Source organism: Alexandromys fortis, unplaced genomic scaffold (assembly GCF_014885135.2).
Source record: "Alexandromys fortis isolate MF-2015 unplaced genomic scaffold, M_Fortis_MF-2015_v1.1 scaffold_57, whole genome shotgun sequence".
Lineage (NCBI taxonomy): Eukaryota > Metazoa > Chordata > Mammalia > Rodentia > Cricetidae > Alexandromys > Alexandromys fortis.
Genome location: NW_026067941.1, coordinates 9,118,051 through 9,137,291, shown reverse-complemented (window position 1 = coordinate 9,137,291; position 19,241 = coordinate 9,118,051). Strand labels below are relative to the sequence as shown.

The 19,241-nt window shown below is 41.2% G+C and overlaps 1 pseudogene; it reads left to right on the top strand.

Moving 5' to 3' along the window:
• Window positions 1-71: 71 nt before the first annotated feature.
• Window positions 72-7,585, top strand: LOC126505165 (transmembrane protein 179B-like; annotated as a pseudogene).
• Window positions 7,586-19,241: the final 11,656 nt, after the last annotated feature.

The following is a 19,241-nucleotide window of genomic DNA, read 5'->3' as shown; positions in this document are numbered from 1 at the left end:
CCCCTCCCCTCCCCTCCCCTCCCCTCCCCTCTCCTCTCCTCTCCTCTCCTCTCCTCTCCTCTTCCCTCTTCTTCTCTTCTCTTTCTTTTTTCTTTGTTTCCTTTTACACATTTCAGCCATTTAAAGTTTGTGATTCATTAGTTTGACTATAGTCACAGAGCTGTGCAGCCACCACCACGTGCATATTGAGAACATCTTCTTCTATATCCATAGTCAGAACAGTCGTTTCTTATCCCCCCATACCCCAACTCAACATCAATCCTTTTCCATTCCTATGTGTTTTCCACATCTGGATGTTTCATGCATACAGAGTCACATAACATGCAGTCTTGCCACTGGCTTACTTCACCTAGAATAATGCTCTTAAAATTGATCACCAAAATCTTGTCAAATCCTTTCATGTAGGAATGAACACTTCCTTAGAGGTCTCTCAGCAGACTTCCCCTCAAGATTCTTTGGACTCGTTTGGGATACATGGCCAAATTCCTATTCTAATCAATAGCCAAAAAGAGGAACTTCTATGGTTACTGCAAGAGAGAATAAAACGGTGGGGACTGGGTGAAAGAATCACCTGTGACACAGTCACAGGTAAGCAGGGCATGGGAAGGAGGTGGCCTGAACAAAATTAGGTTCCTATAAGGAATAGGTCGATATATGGATGCCAGAGAAGGAAGTAAAATGGGAACCACACTTCGAAACAACACGGTGGTTACAAGTGGAACTATGAATCAACACTGTCTAGGTTTCTATTGCTGTGCAGAGACATCATGACCTCGGCAACTCCTATAAAGGAAAACATTTCATTGGGGCTGGTTACAGTTTCAGAGGTTCAGTCCATTAGAATCATGGTGGGGAGCACGGCAGTGTGCAGGCAGACATGGAGCTGGACAAGTAGCTGAGAGGTCTACATCTGGACTGGCAGTCAGCAGGAAGAGCCCTGGCTTTAGACTTCAAAGCCTGCTCCCACAATGGCACACTTCCTCCAGCAAGACCACACTTATTCCAACAAGTTCACCCCTCCTAATAGTGCCACTCTCTATGGGCCAAATATTGAAACACATGAGTATAGGACACTCCTATCCAAACCACCATAAACAGGAAAAGACTCTGAGATTTTGGTTTGTTTATCCTAACAGACAAATCTTCATATTTTATTTTCACATATAACCTTCAAACTCTAGGACAGTGGGCGCCAGGCCCTACAAATCCACTCCAGAATTGATTCTATCACCAGGTTTAGCTAAGCTGACCTACTTCAGAGGGTACCAGGGAGCAGTAAAGGCAGGAGGGAGTAACTGAGGTGTAGGAGCCTCCCTATGCAAAGGAAGTCATGACACACCAGTTTGGAAAGACAGCTTTGCTTTTAGCTTTATGTAGTTGATGAATGTATGAGAAGGCAAGAATGGTGTGTGTGTGTGACAATACTGATTTAATCTCATTCATGTGGAGAAGAAACTGAGACATGGAGCTTTTTAAAATCGTGGTTCCTTCTCCCATGGTGTAGCCACATATATCCACATTCTCTTTCCTCACAGAGGTTGATGTGGGAGGTCACCATTCTTCCATTGTGACAAAATATATCAGAAAAGTAAGTTCCAGGCTAAAGAGCTGGCTCAGTGATTTTGCTCGGAGAACATTTGCTGCTCTTGCAGAGGACCTGGATGTAGTTCCCAGCACTTATACAGTAGCTCACAACCATCCATAATTCCAGTTCCAGGGAATCCAACACCCTCTTCTGACCTCTGCAGGCACCAGGCAAGCATATGGTACACACACAGGCAAAACAGACACACGGAAGATGAATAAATATATTAAAAAAAAAAAGCGGCTGGGAAAATGGCTCAGTGGTGGAAACACACACCTCCCCAGTGTGAGGACTAGAATCTGAAAACCCAGAAACTCACACAAATGCTAGTTTGGTATGGTAGCCCTTTATCATTCCAGTCTCTGGGTATTCTCCCTAGGATTCTCCTAGACCGAGTTGGCTAGCAAGAGTAGCCATGGTGCAGAGCTCTGGGTTTGACTGAGAGATCCTGTCATCATGAATACGGTGAAGAAACGATGGAGGATGATTACCAGCATTGGGCTTTGGCCTTCTCAGGCATGTATACACCCCCACACATATATGTGAAGCACCCCCAAAACCATGCATACATACATGCAAATCACACACACGTGTATGGAAAATGGAAAAACTAAGTTTAAGAAGCAAAGATTTATTTATAGTCATGATTTTAAAGGTTTGGGCCTACAGTCACTTGATATCATTACTCGGCCTCTAGTAAGGCAGAACTTTACAGTTGTGAGGACCATGCTCATCTCATTGTGACTAGGATGGCAAGGGAAAGAGTGAGGGTTGGGGGTCCAATAGGCCTTTCACAGTCACACCCACAATGCTCTACTTCCTCCAGCTAGGTTCTGTCCCTTAAAGTCTTACCATTCTGACAACATTTTCAGGAGACATTTCAGAGCCAAGCCACAATGGCAGGGTGGGCCGGACCAATTGGGATGTAAATGCTCCTTATTGAACGGTTGTGCCACTCTTGCCTCAGTTTCTTCCCATCCTACTTTTAGACAGAGGTCATTTCTCTCTAATATCGTCTGAGCCAAGAGAATGGTATCTCAGGGTTGTTCTGAACTAACTACAAGCTACTGCATTTCAAGATGGTCTGTGAGAGTTTCCTGCTGAAAGACTACACTTCCCAGCTTCCCTTGCTGACTATAGACATCCTTTCTGTCCCCATAAGGGACAGCTTCCCATTTTCCAAAGATGCCCCCTGGCCATGAATAAGCATAGTCTCACCTAAAGTTATACTGAACCTCTCCTTTACTTTCCATCTCTCCACAGCTGCTTTTAAGTAATCCAACAATCTGAGATCATTGGGGAGGGATTCTATACATATTGAGACTGATTAAGACTCTTCTGATTCTGGGATCTACAGGATATCTCCAATAACCAATATCATAGTCCTCCAATGTTTTCATTGGAACACGGATTGATTTTATAGGTAACAAAAGCCCATGCTTTCGATGTGTAGCTCATTTCCACTATACGGAACATGCCTGTGTGCCAGAGTGCCTGGTTTGAATAAGAGATTCTAGTCCCTATCTTTGGCAGTGCAAAATGTTCCTTTCCAAAGATTCCAGGCAAGTGCTCACTGTTTCTGTTCCTCCAGTCAGCTCTGTCCCATCAGCAGGCTTCCAATTAACCACACAGAGCCTTATTAGTATAATGGCTCGGCTGATAGCTTAATCTTGTTACTAACTAGCTCTTATCTCTTAAATAAACCCATATTTCTGATCTACACTCTGCCACATGGTGGTACCTTTTTCTGCAAGGTGTGTTCATCTTCTGCTTCCTCTGCATCTCACTGGTGACTCCTGTTGACGGTGCCCTTCTTCCCATCGTCCTCTTAGTTTAATGTTCTTGCCTAAAATCGTTCTGCCTCACTGTTGGCCAATCAACTCTTCATTAAACCAATAAGAGTAATACATAATCACAGTGTACAAAAAAGGATTATTCCACAGCTTGTTGGGGCAACTTCCAGTAGCTTCCAAGGAACACTTTCCTGCTCTTTGAGAACTTCTTTCAGTGATTTCACAGTGGTCAGAGAACACGGGATTGGAAGAGCACAAGCCAAGCCTGTCTTTTCATCTCCATGTCTCTTTGGCTTTCCCTGTGGCACAGACATGTTTTTGAACCCGGGATCTGTGCCCAAGATGCTGCCCCAGGTACCTAAAAGCCAATCATGTCAGACACACATGCTCATTTTGTTCCAGGGAAAAAGCTCTGCCAGATGTGTCCAACTTTGGATACTGTGACAAGACACTGTCATTTACAAAGTGTATACTTAGGAACCATGTCGTTAAGATACAAAAATATCAGAAAAATAATATTTTAATTAAGTTTGTGAATTCATGTTGGGTGACATTCTTGGCTATCCTGGGCACATGTAATCCAGAGGAGGCAAGTTGGTCATGCCAATAAGGATTTCCACAGCTGTGAAAGAAGACTAGTCCTCAGTTCTTGAGTAACAGGAGGTCTTGGGGCTAAGTCAGTGTCTCATAGACTGCAGAAGATCATGAAAAGCCGGTTAGTGTTAAGACTGATGATTTTATAAGCTGCATCTTGATGAAACAGGACTTGGAATACAGTAGAATTGACACAGGTCTCCAAACCCAACCTTCTTACCCACATGCAGGTGAGCATTCAAAAAGATCAGGCATGTTCATGGTTTTATGGTCATAGACTTCAGGTATATATTTAGAAATTTGTCCATTACCTTTGATGCCTTCATTCTTATAAAAAAAAAAGTCAAATTTGATACCTAAAGTGAGTGATGCACACTAGAAACATCACCCATTACCATTGTTTGGAAAGGGTCGGGTCAAACACCACGTAGGGAGGGGAAGCCTGGATAAGGGTATAGGCATGATGGTATTGTCGACGTATTTTCTGTGACTAGACAGAACACTGCAGCTATAACTGATACATCTAAAAATGAGTCTGTACTTAGTCCATGGATCTGAAAGCTGGGGATTCCAGCTGCTGAAAGTCTTTGGGTAGAAGGATAGGCAAACACTCATGAGAAAAAAAAATCAGGCCTAACTCACATGTGGCCAGCAGGAATCTGCTCCTTGATAATGGCATCAATCAATTGGTAAGGACAGGGTTCTCATTCTACTAACTTCATTAAAGGTGTCATCTCCTCTCACCCTTCCAACCTAGTAGTGAAATGACAATTAACCTTGACATGAGTTTGCAGAGGACACTAAATCCATAGGAGATGAATAGGGAAGGGGCTGGAGATACTATTTTGTAGTGGGGATGCATGCAGGAACCCACAGATGGCCTTATGCAAACAAAATGCCAAACATGAATAATTAACTACAATACTAATCTACTGAAAGTGCAGTATCAGTCTGGCACAGCTTGGCTTTCCTAGGAAGCATATTCCAAGACAATGCGTGCTAATCTCTTGTGGCTGCTTAACAAATTGCCCTTGTTTAATAGTTTAAAAACAGTCTTGGAAAACAGAGTCTAAAATGCATCTGTGGGGTTGGCTTCCTGGTGGCCCAGGCGCCATGGCGCTGCGCTGGTTGCAGCGCGTTGAGCTCGCGCTATTCGCTGCCGCCTTCCTGTGCGGGGCTGTGGCGGCTGCGGCACTCACCAGGACCCAGAGGTTCTATAGGACTCCGAATTGCTTTGGCCATCTCAGCTATAGCCATCTTCCACATCTTAGTGTCTGCCTGTATACGTCGATTTGGCACCCGTTCTCTCTGCAATTCCATCATCTCCTTGAACCATACAATTAGCTGCTCTGACGCCCAGAAAAATCTCATGGACACCCCCTGGAACTGCTGTGCAGTTTTACTCCAACCACGAAATGTTGAAACCTCTTCTTGGGTGAATCTGGTACTGTGGTGTCTGGTTTGGATGCTCCAGGTCGTACAGTGCAAGTCTGAAGCCACCCAGGCTCCAGAGAGGGGTGACCCAGAGTGGAGCTCTGAGACCGCTGCTCTTGTTGGTCACCGCCCATCTCGCTCCTGAAGAATGTTCAGCATGCTCTCTGCAGCCAGAAGCTCCATGCCCGAGAGCTTTTACTCTTGTCTCAAATACAGCCCTGTTTATACTGAGAGCCTCAATTTTCCCTCCAGGAGGGAAACATTAGAATAGACTCCCCCCCCCCCCGCCGCCATACATTTTCACCTTAACATTTTTTTTTGTACCAAAATAATATATATTACTTTTCTTTAAAAAAAAAATGCATCTGTGGAGTTACATTCCTTCTGATTCTTGGAGAGAATTACAGGCAAACTTAGAGTATTAGAACATTCCATGTAGTCAAATTCACACTAACACCGAATAATCATGTGATTTAACATATTAAATGTAATAATGTGATAATTACATTTAACATAGTAAAAATGGCAATCTTACTGAAAGCAATCTCCATATTCAGTGGAGTTCCCATCAAAATCCCAGCAAAATTCTTCACAGACCTTGAAAGAACAGTACTGAACTTCAATACAAAAAAGCAAAAATTCAGGATAGCCAAAACAATCCTTCTAGAGGCATCACAATCCCTGACTTCAAACTCTCCTACAGGGCTACAGTACTGAATACAGCCTGGTATTGGCATAAAAACAGCCAGGAGGACCAAAGGAACTGAATTGAAGACCCAGATCCACACACTTATGAACACCTGATTTTTGACAAAGAAGCAAAAAATATCAAATGGAAAAAAGAAAGCATATTTAACAATTGGTGCTGGCATAACTGGATATCAACATGTAGAAGAATACAAATAGATCCATATCTATCACCGTGCACAAAACTCAAGTCCAGATGAATCAAAGACTTCAACATAAAACCAACCACACTGAACCTCATAGAAGAGAAAGTAGGAAGTACACTTGGACGCATTGCCACAGGAGACAACCTTTTAAATATAACCCCAGTAGTAGAGACACTGAGAGAAAAAATTAATAAATGGGACTTCCTAATACCGAGAGGCTTCTGTAAACCAAAGAACATGGTCAACAAGAAAAACAGCAGCCTATTGAATGGGAAAAAATCTACACCAACTCCACATTAGACAGAGGGCTGATCTCCAATATATACAAAGAACTTAAGAAATTGGTCATCACAGAAAAAATAATTCTATAAAGAAATGGGATGCAGAGAACTCTCAACAGAGGACTCTAAAATGGCTAAATGACACTTAAGAAAATGCTCAACATCCTTAGTCATCAGAGAAATGGAAATCAGAATGACTCTGAGATTCCATCTTACACCTGCAAGAATGCCCAAGATCAAAAACATTGATGACAACTTATGCTGGAGAGGATGTGGGGAAAAGGGAACACTCCTCTATTGCTGGTGGGTGTACAAACTGGTACAGCAATTTATCAGAAAATGAAAAAACAACCTTCCTCAAGACCCAGCAATACCACTTTCGGGTATATAATGAAAAGATATTCCATTATACCACAAGGATATGTGCTTAACTATGTTTATAGCAGCATTGTTTGTCATACCCAGAACTTGGAAACAACCTAAATGCCCCTCAACTGAAGAATGGATAAGGAAAATGTGGTGCATTTACACAATGGACTACTACAAAGTCGAAACAAATAATGACATCTTGAAATGTGTGGGCAAATGGATGGATCTTGAAAACAGTATATTGAGTGAGGTACCCAGACTCAGAAAGACAAATATCATATGTACTTACTCATAACTGGCTTTTAGACATAAAGCAAAGAAAAACCAGCCTACAATTCACAATCCCAGAGAACTTAGATATACATGGACCTAATCCACATGGGAAGTAGAAAAAGGCAAGATCTCCTGAGTAAATTGGGAGCATAGGGACTATGGGAGAGGATAGATGGGGAGAGGAAAGGAATGGTGGGAGCAGAGAAAAACATATAGCTCAATAAAATCAATAATAAAAATGATACTTTCAACCCTCAATCCCAGCACATGAAAGGCAGAGACAAGAGGATCTCTGTGAGCGCAAGGCCAACCTGGTGTACATAGAACTTCCAGGGATACAAAGTGAAACAGAGACAGCTTGGAGAAAAAAGATAATTAACCCTTCAACAATATTGAATTTAAATCCCCAAACATGATATTAATCTCTGTTTATTTAGATACCACTTAATTTATGTCAACAATGTTTAAGGGTATGTCTTACATCCTTAAGTATATTTTTAGTTTTAGATATATTATAAATGGTATTGTTTTATTGTTTTCAATTTCAATCTCTAGTTGCTTGTTGCTAGAATATTGAAATAAATTTTTATATTTACTTTGGAGTCCTACAATGTTACTAAGCTAAACTAGAATCTATAATAATTTTATTGTTGGGTGGATTTTCTATGTATACAGTCAAGTCATCTGCATAAAAATGTTACTGGTGACAGGACAGAAGTCTGACTTTAGGGGGCCCAGAAAACCATATTTAATTACATGTAGGCTTGGAGCCAGGTGTACTGCAGTGTGAAATGAACTTAGTCTGGGAACACTGTGAAGGAAAGAAAGGACCACGCTATTATTAAGCCCTGCTCTGGAGGGACCAGCGTCCTAAGCTCTGTTCTAGAGGGACCAGTTTTCTAAGGCCTTCCCTGGAAGGACCAGCATCTAGACCCTGTGCTGGAGGAACCATCAACCTAAGACTTGCCCTGGAGTCACTGAGAACATTTACAGGGTTCTGCAGAGGAAAGGCAATGAGGAAAACAAAGTTATACTTAGTCAAGGCTCTGTGGTCATACTGTTCCTGATTGACCATTATCTCAAGTCTGACTCTATGAAGTCCTGTTGGTGTGTATGTCTCTGCAGTTGCCAGAGGTTCAAATTCCATTTCATCAAGAGAAATCTGTCTACAGTCTCCCTGTTCCAGGAACCTGAGATAACTGAGGAGAAATGACTCAGACAGAGATCATGCAAGAGGGGAAAATGGAGTTAGTTTGGATAATGACTGAGTCCCCTTTTATTTCTCTTATGGGAATCCCTGTTACAAAGGCAGTTTTAATAATAATCTGAACACATGCATGTTTTACTTCTATATCTCCCCACGGCCATATTAAGTAGAATTGGTAAGTGTGGCTACTGTTTTCTCCTTCTTAATCTAAGAAAAAAAGCACTCAGAATTTTACCATTTGAGTGAGCATAGCAATACATTGTTCAGAGATACACTTCATGTTCACTAAGTCATCAATATTTTCTAATTTTGAAGCCGTTATGAATTATTGTTCACGCCTCCTATCTGCATGTGTTTCCTTAGGACTAGACTGTAAGTTGAAGCATCATAATCTGTTATATATTCCTGTTGAAACTTACCTGAGCACAATGCCTATGCTCAGTGTGTGGCACCTCCACCAGGACACACACACACACACGCACACACACACACACGGCATTTATTGATCTCATAATTCCAGGGGCACAAGGATACAGACAACTTATAACTAACAGCAGCACATCTCGTGACAGGGCCCCTCGGCTGCATTACAAATGGCAGAGAAGGGGAAAAAAAGAGCTGCAGGCAGAAAGGGCATTTGTGTGAGCGAGGAAGCAAGAAAGTGGGGAAATACCAGGCTTCCTTTTAAAACAGTGTGAATCCATGGGAATTAATTCACACAAACTTGACTCACTCCTATGAGACAGCATTAATGTATTCATGAGGGTAGAAACAGAGGCTTCATTACTCTGTCTCTTAAAGGTTTCTCCACCAAACCACCACCAAGTTGTGTTGTGGTGTCATGATTCAACTCTTCTTCTTCTTCTTCTTCTTCTTCTTCTTCTTCTTCTTCTTCTTCTTCTTCTTCTTCTTCTTCTTCTTCTTCTTCTTCTTCTTCTTCTTCTTCTTCTTCCTCCTCCTCCTCTTCCTCCTCTTCCTCTTATTCTTATTCTTATTCTTATTCTTATTCTTATTCTTATTCTTATTCTTATTCTTATTCTTCTCAAGACAAGTTTTCTCTGTGTAAGAGCACTAGCTGTCCTGAAACTCACTCTGTAGACCAGGTTGGTTTCAAACTTACAGAGATCTCGAGAAGATTCAAATCCTATTTGAATGAAAGTACTCAGCACAGGGTACTGAGTCCACTGGCATAGGCTGAATGTTTGAGGATAAAGAGTTTACATTCTCTTAGATATTATTTCTTCCTAATACTATTTCTTTCAAATCTCATTAAAACCTTCCCAGTTAGAGACTACTTAGGCATTCTACATATCCCCACGATGCACAAGGGACTGATAATAAAATGGATAGTGCTTTGTTCAAATTGTTTTGCTTTCATCAAACTGACAAACACTAAGAAAACTCAGACTAGGCATGAGATGAATGGATGAAGATGGCTGCTGGAGTGAGAAGAAGCCCAAGAGGAGGATAGAGGGAGCCTGAGATGCATTGTTATTGTCATTGATGATCCCGGTGACAAGCAACAAATCACTAAAATTTTGTTCCCTTATATTATTCTTTCTTCAGTAAGGATGATTACAAACAAGTACTTGACATGAAATTATGCTTTGAACTATTTTGGCGAGTATGTCCTAGACCTATTTCAAAAGACTAGATATATAGACAGAGTAGGTGAGTCAGAGAGATGCCATGTAGCTGCCGAGGAAGACATGCTGGACGCTTACCAGTAAGCCACATCCTCTTGGTGATACACAGATTAATAGAAATGGATTAATTTCAGATGTAAGAGTTAGTTAATAAGAAGCCTGAGCTAACAGGCCAAGAAGTGTTGTTATTAATATAGTTTTTGTGTCATTATTTAGGTCTGGACAGCCAGGAAATGAAAGCACAGCCTCCGCTTACAGTTATTCATCACTATAAACATCATATTACGATTTGAACAAATCAGTAGATGTCAAATCACCTAGTCTGATATCTATAGCAAAAAAAGTACAAATTCTCCTTTTAATTCCATGCCAGATGTTTGCTAAAGTGGATTTTAAATATTCTTTATTAATAGTACAATTAATATAATTATCATTCATTAGCAGTAACTTCGAGGATTTAAAATATATAGGGGCTTGGAAAACTCCTCAGAGTTAAGAGCACTTATTGCTCTTGTAGAGGACCTGGGTTCAGATCCCAGCACCCACATGATAGCTCACAGCCATCTGTCACTCTGAGCTCTGAGGGCGTCTGCATGCAAGCATGCATATACTCAGGCACACACACACACACACACACACACACACACACACACAAACACACACATGTAAAATAAAAATAAATCTCAAAAATAAATATAGAAGTGGAGATAAATTTTTGCAGGAAATAAAGAAGACAAGAACCACCATTGTAACTATTTAATGTGTGTTTACATTATGAGAATTCTAGGTCCTGCCTGAGAGACAGTGGCCCCGTTCTTTGGGATAGTAGTTTACAGGTTCAGACTGGACTAAAGCTGACTGACCCATCCTTAGACCATCAAGGCAATTTTGGTAAAGCACAACAATTTCGAAAGGGAACGGCTACTCTGAAGCAGTAATACAAGAGGCCAAAGGCGCTTCACTCAGTTGGGGTTCTCGTCTCATTTCCTAGACATTTGGCCTTGGACATTTAATGAAGGCTTATGCTGGGTCAGATTCTCTTTTCAACTTCTCAGCTCTTCGTTGCCAGTGCACAGACTGAATGTTTGATCTTGGCCTCATTGTCCAAAATTGCCCAATTTCCAAATTTTCACGATTTGTACCCTTATAAAATCCTGCTACTAATTGCGCGTGTAATGGCTGAGATTAAGTCATGTGACTTAAAATTCTGTGACCTTAATCATAAAGCTCTTGATTTGTTCATTACCATTTGTTCTCTTCCTTAAGAGGAAGGCTTTCATCCCTGCAACTTTAAACCAAGGCATCTGGATCCCAGTTTCCTTTGTGAAGGCGCCAGATTGAGAAGCATACCACGAGGTGGCGCTAAAGACCCAGCAGAAGCAGGAGACTGGAAGACAAACTGCGTGGTATTTTCCTGTGTTGCCCAGCATGCCTGGGATCTTAGGGGAAGTTTTGGTTTGAGTCTGATGGAGTCTGGTGCAACAGTCTTCCCACAGTGCTCGGCATCTAGCGAAAAGGTCTTGAGTTTTGCAGTAGCTTTCCAGCATCTTTACAGGATCGTGAGTGACCCATTCTCCTGCCTCTCCTCCCTTTTCTTCAGTTCCCAAGTCTGGGGACCCAGCGGATGCATCTTCACTCACTCGTGTGAGTATCTACAGCCCGGAATTATGTGCCATCCACGTAGTCAGGAGTTTGATCTCAGAATCCAGGTCTTCGGTTATTTGTGGTTTTTTAACCTGTCATCGGAAGGAGGCTCGGGTATCATGGAGTGAGGGTGTGCTTATGTACTTGGGAAACAGGATTCTGGGAGCTGAGCTGTGTTCAGGAAAGGGGCATAGGGAAATATAATTCTGGTATTCATGGCCAGTCCACAATTTATCCTTTGCCAGTACACACTATCTGCATCCTCTGCCAACACACACTACCTGCATCCACAATCCATCCTCTGCCAAGATGCACTAGATGCAGGAAATCTTATGTTCTGTCTATCTATTCATTTACACTAAACCTCCCTTTTATCCTTGTTTTTTCTTTGATGCAGTTCTTGGACATTTAATTTAATTCTAAGGCAAGATAGTCTCTGGTCATTTTTTTTTCAAGGAAAAGTTTTTGGGAATGCATTTCTAAATATTTCTAAATTGGAATATTAATCAGCAACAAAACAAAATGAATTAGGGCTGAAGAGATGGCTCAGTCAGTCAGGTGCTTGCCATGTGTCTTAGTTAGGTTTCTATTGCTGTGATTAAAAAAAAAAAATGACGAAAGCGACTTGGGGGAAAAAGCCTTGTGCTCAACATGACAGCTATCATCGAAGGAAGTCAGGACGAAACCCAAACAGGGCAGGAACCTGGAGGCAGGAGCAGTGCACAGGCAGAGCAGAGGGCTGCTTCCTGCTTGCTCCCCATAGTTTTCTTCCTTCCTTTCTTCCTCTCTCCCCTCTTCAACATTTTTAATGATTTATTTATTCTTATTTTATGTGCGGTGGTGTTTTGCCTGCATCTATGTCTGTGTGAGGCTGTCAGAACCCCTGGAACTGGAGTTACAGGCAGTTGTGAACTACCATGTGGGTGCTGGGAATTGAACCCAGGTCCTCCGAAAGAGTAGCCAGTGCTTTTAACTGCTGCGCCATCTCTCTAGCTCCAAGCCTATGTTATTTATTTATTTATTTATTTATTTATTTATTTAAGATTTTTGTCTCTTCCCCGTCACCGCCTCCCATTTCCCTCCCCCTCCCCTAACCAAGTCCCCCTCCCTCGNAAGAGCAATTAGGGTTCCCTGCCCTGTGGGGAGTCCAAGGACCATCCACCTCCATCCAGGTCTAGTAAGGTGAGCATCCAAACTGCCTAGGCTCCCACAAAGCCAGTACGTGCAGTAGGATCAAAAACCCATTGCCATTGTTCCTGAGTAGTCCTCATTGTCCACTATGTTCAGCGGTTTTATCCCAGGCTTTTTCAGACCCAGGCCAGCAGGCCTTGGTGATTTCCCGATAGAACATCCCCATTGTCTCAGTGTATGGGTGCACCCCTCGCGGTCCTGAGTTCCTTGCTTGTACTCTCTCTCCTTCTGCCCCTGATTTGGACCTTGAGATTTCAGTCCGATGCTCCAATGTGGGTCTCTGTCTCTGTTTCCTTTCCTCACCTGATGAAGGTTAATATTCAGGAGGATGACTATATGTTTTTCTTTGGGTTCTCCTTCTTATTTAGCTTCTCTAGGATCACTAATTATAGGCTCAATGTCCTTTATTTATGGCTAGAAACCAAATATGAGTGAGTACATCCCATGTTCCTCTTTTAGGGTCTGGCTTACCTCACTCAGGATAGTGTTTTCTATTTCCATCCATTTGTATGCAAAATTCAAGAAGTTTTTGTTTTTTACTGCTGAGTAGTACTCTGATATGTATATATTCCACACTTTCTTCATCCATTCTTCCATTGACGGCAGCTAGGTTGTTTCCATGTTCTCAAGCCTATGTTCTTATAGAACCCAGGACCACCAACCCAGGGAAGGCACCACCCACAATGGGCTGGACCCTCCCCGTTTAATCACTCATTAAGAGAATGCTCCACAGGCTTGCCTATAACATGATCTTACGGAGGCATTTTCTCAATCAATGTTCCTTCCTCTCGGGTGACTATAGCTTGTGTCAAATTGACAAAAACAATCCTGCGCACCATGTGTTTGGGTCCCCAGCTATGTTAAAATAAAAATCTGACCACAGTGGTGTGTAGCTGTAATTCTAGTGCTGGGGAGGGGGAGACAGGAGAATATCTGGAGTTCCACGGCCAGCTGGTCTTGCAGAGTCTGTGAGTTCCAGGTTCAATGTGGAACGCTGACTAGGAAAGTACGGTGGAGAGTGATCAAAGACAACCAGCATCAACCTCTGACCTCCGCAGGTGCATGGGCACCTATAGACACACGCACACATGCACACACACACACACACACACAGACAATGGGGGTGGGCTATCAAGTTTTCAATGAAGAGGCAAGGGGGAACATTTTAGGCGAAGGAGCCAATCTGAAAGGGTAATATTTTGCAAGATTCTGACAGTGGCCCTGCTGAAGCCTTGACTTCACCTTTCCAACCCATAGAACTTGAAAAGGAGTTCCTGCTGTCTTAGCTTTGCTGTTGTGGTTGAACAAATACAGTTCTCATCTGACCAGATGCTTACCCTAAAGGCCCCCTTAGTTCCCATGGTTTAGAACCATTTACGGATAGGCTGTACAGTAAAACTAAGTTAGGCAGACAGTAGTTCAATCCAACTCACATAGCAAAGAAAACAGTTCCTACTTTTTCCATATTCACTTTCCATGCCCATAAACCAGAATCTATTTAACCTTGTTCTGGGGATGATGGTGTTGGCGAGGTGAATGTGTGGTATTAGTGGCCACAAAGCAAGAAGGAAAGCAAGCTAACTTCTTGTGCATGAGCCTCTAGGAACTATGGTACAAAATTCTGGGGATTTCTATGGGCCTTCCCTAAATGTTTGCCTCTGGTCTTGTATGCTGATTTAGAGATTAAACCTGAGGTCAGGTGAGTTTCACTAATCGTCCCATGCCCAATAGCCAGGCCTTATGTGTGTTTACTTGGACTTGGTTATGAACGTCTCATACAAGCCGTCTTCTCCTCCTCACCTGTCTCCCACGCTGTTCAAAAACAATCTCAGGGACTACAGAAATTGCTCAGTAGTTAAGAGCACTGGCTGCTCTTCTAGAGGATCTGGGTTCAGTTCCCATCATGGCACCCACATGGCAGCTCACAATCATCTGTAATTCCAGTTCCAGGTAATTTGATGTCTTTTCTGGCTTCCATGGACATCTGGCACACACATAGAACACATATATACATGCAGGCAGTCCACCCACCCCCACTGACGAACACATACACACACACACACACACACACACACAAACACAAAAACCCTGGAAAATATAGTCTCTGGGAGTTCCTGTATTCAGTTTCTCCCCTACATCTAGTGTTACCATAACAACCAGACATTGTGATACCATAGGGAAAGTAACCAGAAATAGCCTCAAAGCGATCCCTACTTACATTGGCCCCCATGGTGTCCATTTGTCACATGACAGCAGGTGTGTCCTGGCTATGCTGTTTAAAATACTGAAAACATCTCTCAATGCCTTTTGCATCATCTCTGAAACCCTTCCTGGGCTTGCAAGCTGCAGTGCCAACCCCTGGCCTGCTCCCCTACTAGGTGCTGGGTCACCTCCCTATGGTTTACTGCTATGCTGTCTGCCTGGCTCTTTTCCTTCCATATCAGACTCTTTCCCACCCAGCTGCCTCTGTAGGCAGGAAGGACCTCGTGTGCAAAGACATTTCCATGGACGACTTCTCCTCAGCCTCAGGGCTTAGTGGGAACTCACCTTGTGAAAGGCATGCCTCCACTCCCTAGTCTTTCTTCGGAGTCTCACCCTTCTCTTGTCACCTTGTCCTTTCCTATGAGCACTGACTGCAGTTTGCATTTAGACATTCAGGAATTAGTTTCTTTCTTTTTTCTCTTCCTTTCCTCCCTCTCTCCCTTCCTTCCTTTTTTGAGACCTATATTACACATTTCCCATACTGGCCTCTTAACTTGTTATGTAATCAACCTTGTATCAATGTAACCTTGATCTTCTGATCCCCCTGTCTACACGACAGCTTTGATTATTGAGGTTCACCACCATTTCTGGTTTATGTGAAATATTGAGGGCAGAACCAAGGGTTTTGTGCATGTTAAGCAGGCTCTTTCACTAAGGTATGTCACCAGACACTATTAGTTTCTTATAAAATGCCTGCCCCATGGGGCCTGCATCTTATTCAAGCTGTAAGTTTTATGGGGATAGGGGCATTACCTGTTCTTTGTCATCATTGTATATTTAGTATTGGCCACATAGTAGACACTGAAAAATTAAAACCCAACAATTGTGACAATTACTGGGAGGGACAAATCCATTTTTCTGAAGACAAGTATAAGCATGGATAGACATGGGCTGAGATTATTGGAGAGCTGGTCTGAGGAAGCTACGCTGATGTGCAGACCTGAAAGATTGTAACTGCTGGATAGGCCAAAGGATCAGGGCTGGGTAGAAAGCCTCCAGGCCTAGAGGGAGCAGTGAGTTTGAAAGCCCTGAGCTGGAAAGGGATATAACACACGCTAGGATCTGAAAGATAGAGCTGAGAGAACAAGGAGAATATTCAGGAACAGGCTACTTCAGGTGGGTCCTCAGGCTCTTTAAAGAAGGTCTTTATTTAAATGCCATGTTCTACAGATCTTTGTAGTGGTTGAAGATTACCTATCTGTGCAGAATACAATCTCTATGTATCTAAAGAACCTAATTAGTCTGACTAAAAGTATAATAAACATGAACAACTATTGACCTATAGTACCTAATAACTATATAAGTTAAAGATATTAATATCTTCATATCAGAATATTAAAAAAATCTTTAAATAACAGTGCAAAAAAGGAGGACAATGACCTCAAAATGCAAACAATGTATAAATATTTTGATCAGAGGTAGAAGTATATAATATAATATAATATAATATATATTACTGAGGGACAATGGCTTGTACCCTGTCAATTGTATTTTAATAAAATGCTGAATGGCCAGTAGCCAGGTAGGAAATATAGATGGGACAACCAGGCAGGAAGTAGAGGTATGATGACAAGAACAGGAGAATTTTGGAAGAGGAGTCTGCAGTTCTGATCCAGCCACAGAGCAAGCAAGATGTAACTGCCTTGCCAAAAACGGTACCAAGCCACCTGACAAACATAGACAAGAATAATGGGCTAATATAAGTTATAATAGTTAATAAGAATCCTGAGCTAATGGGTCAATCAGTTTATAGTTAATGAAGACCTCTGTGTAATTTCTTTGGGACTTAATGACTGTGGGAAACAGGCAGGACAGAAACCTCAGTCAACAAAATATATCCTAAAATTGTATCAACATAAAAAATGTCTTAAACAGAGGCAGAAACATGCATGCATACAATCTGACAAAATAACTTTTATAGATGTACAAATATTGTAAACAGAAATAGGAGCATACTCAATATAACAAATATAATTTGAACTTGTATCAATAGACAACAATCTATACTAATATAAATTGTCCATAAATAATATCTCACAAGTATTCACCCTATTACTCACTATTATTATTTGTGTGAATAAGTTCACACTAAATTACCTATTATCCCATTCAATTTTCCCTCTTTTTTAAAAATATCTGAGCCTACATAATTTCCATCCCAAACCGCAACCCTATATGAGTAATAGTCAACCCTGAAATCGTGTCCCTAACTTTGGGGACAAAGTTCGTTGGGACTGGGGACATCATCTTCTAGAGTTGCTTCCAGCTGTCATGGAGGCAATGTTTTTTTTCTATGGGATCCTGTAAAAGTACAATGATGATTAAGTTTCAAGATTGCTGTTTTATATAATTGTAAATGTCTCTGAATGGTTGATAGGATTCTTTTTTGTTTGTTTGTTTGTTTTGAAGTTCTCATTTGGAGTTCTGGCCAGAACTTTGTAAGAAGGTACACTATTTCCACAGCTGGTACCCAAAAACCAGTCTCATAGTAGCGCTGTCAGCATCATGACATCATATTAACCAGGTGGAGTTGTTGTTGTGGGACCCCATCTTCCTCCTGGAAGCTTCAAAAATTACTGCAGAAAAATCTACTGTTATAACTAAAATAATGTTAAGAAAACTTAAACATTATTCATATAGACATATATTCAATGAAAGATACAATATAGACAAAATGGTTATGAAGAAAAGTAAAATATTTCTTCCTTAAAATCTATTTTCTTTCTGTCCCATAACAGATGGCTCCTGACATGAGACAGAAATTCTGAATTTTTCTTTTTAACAACATGGTTGGATTTAGGAAAAGATAGTTCATATTCAACTCCAAAGCCAGCTCTTATTTTTAAGCAGAGATGTATATACATGTCCAGATAATCAAAGTTTACCATGCAGATAATACAGCATCATAAGTCAGATTTCTCTTTGCATGTTGATTCTTTCTGAATAGCTATCTTTTAATCTTTAGGCATCTAGTTGTCCAAGGTCTCTCAACTCTGTGAAGATGAATATTTTTCTGAAAAGAACAAAACCCTGCCCTACCCCTTATAAAGCTTTCTTACCACATGCATGGTTGTCACCTTTGTGAATGAGCTGTCATTTTCTCTTTCTCAAGAGGCTTCTCTTTTTCAAACCTAATCTTTATTAATTTTGATGGTATCCATAGCTTTTCTTCTCCTGTGGAAACAAGAGCAAAACTCCTTCCCCAATGTAGCACATTTCCTGGTTTCCATTATGAAATCAGTACATCCTTGAAATAAACTGACATTTAATTCAGAAGTTTTTTCTATTATCCAATGTCTCTTTGCTGCCATTGTTCCTTTCTCATTAGTATTAAGAAAATCCAAGGTTAATAAGGCATTATGCAATCTATTTCTGTTGGTATTTTTCATCCCTTTCTGTTTGTTTAACATATCATTTATAGTTTGATTTGATTTTTCTATAACTGCCTGACATGTAGGCTTGTGTGGTATACCTGTAATATGCTTTATATTATAATAAGCAAAAAAACTGTTTCATTTTCTTAGATATATATGCTGGACCATTGTCTGTCTTTATTTGTGCAGGTATACCTGTGATGGTCATGACTTCTAATAAATGCACGATTACTGAATTGGCCTTTTTTAAGCTCAAGGCCATTGAAAACCTGAAGAGGTGTCAATGGTGTGGTGTATATATTTGAATTTTCCCAATTCTGTAAAGTGGAACACATCTGTCTGCCAGATCTCATTCCATTGAGTACCCTTTGTGTTACTCCCTGCAAGTAGTGGTGTTTGGTTATTGAAAGAGCAAGTATGACATCTATTTATAATCTTCTTAGCTTGTTGCCATGTAATAGAAAACTCTTTCTTTAAACCTTTTCTGTTGACATGATATTCCTTATGAAATCCTTAGTCCTTCAGCACACTTCCAATCAATAATTGATCAATTTCTGCATTACCTCTGCTAGAGAACCTGGCAGACCTGTATGAGATCGTATGTGTGTTGTGTATATGGAACAAAGTCAATTCTTGATTGTATCTTGCACCTGGATAAATAATGAAGTCAATTCTGTATCATTTGGTATAAATTC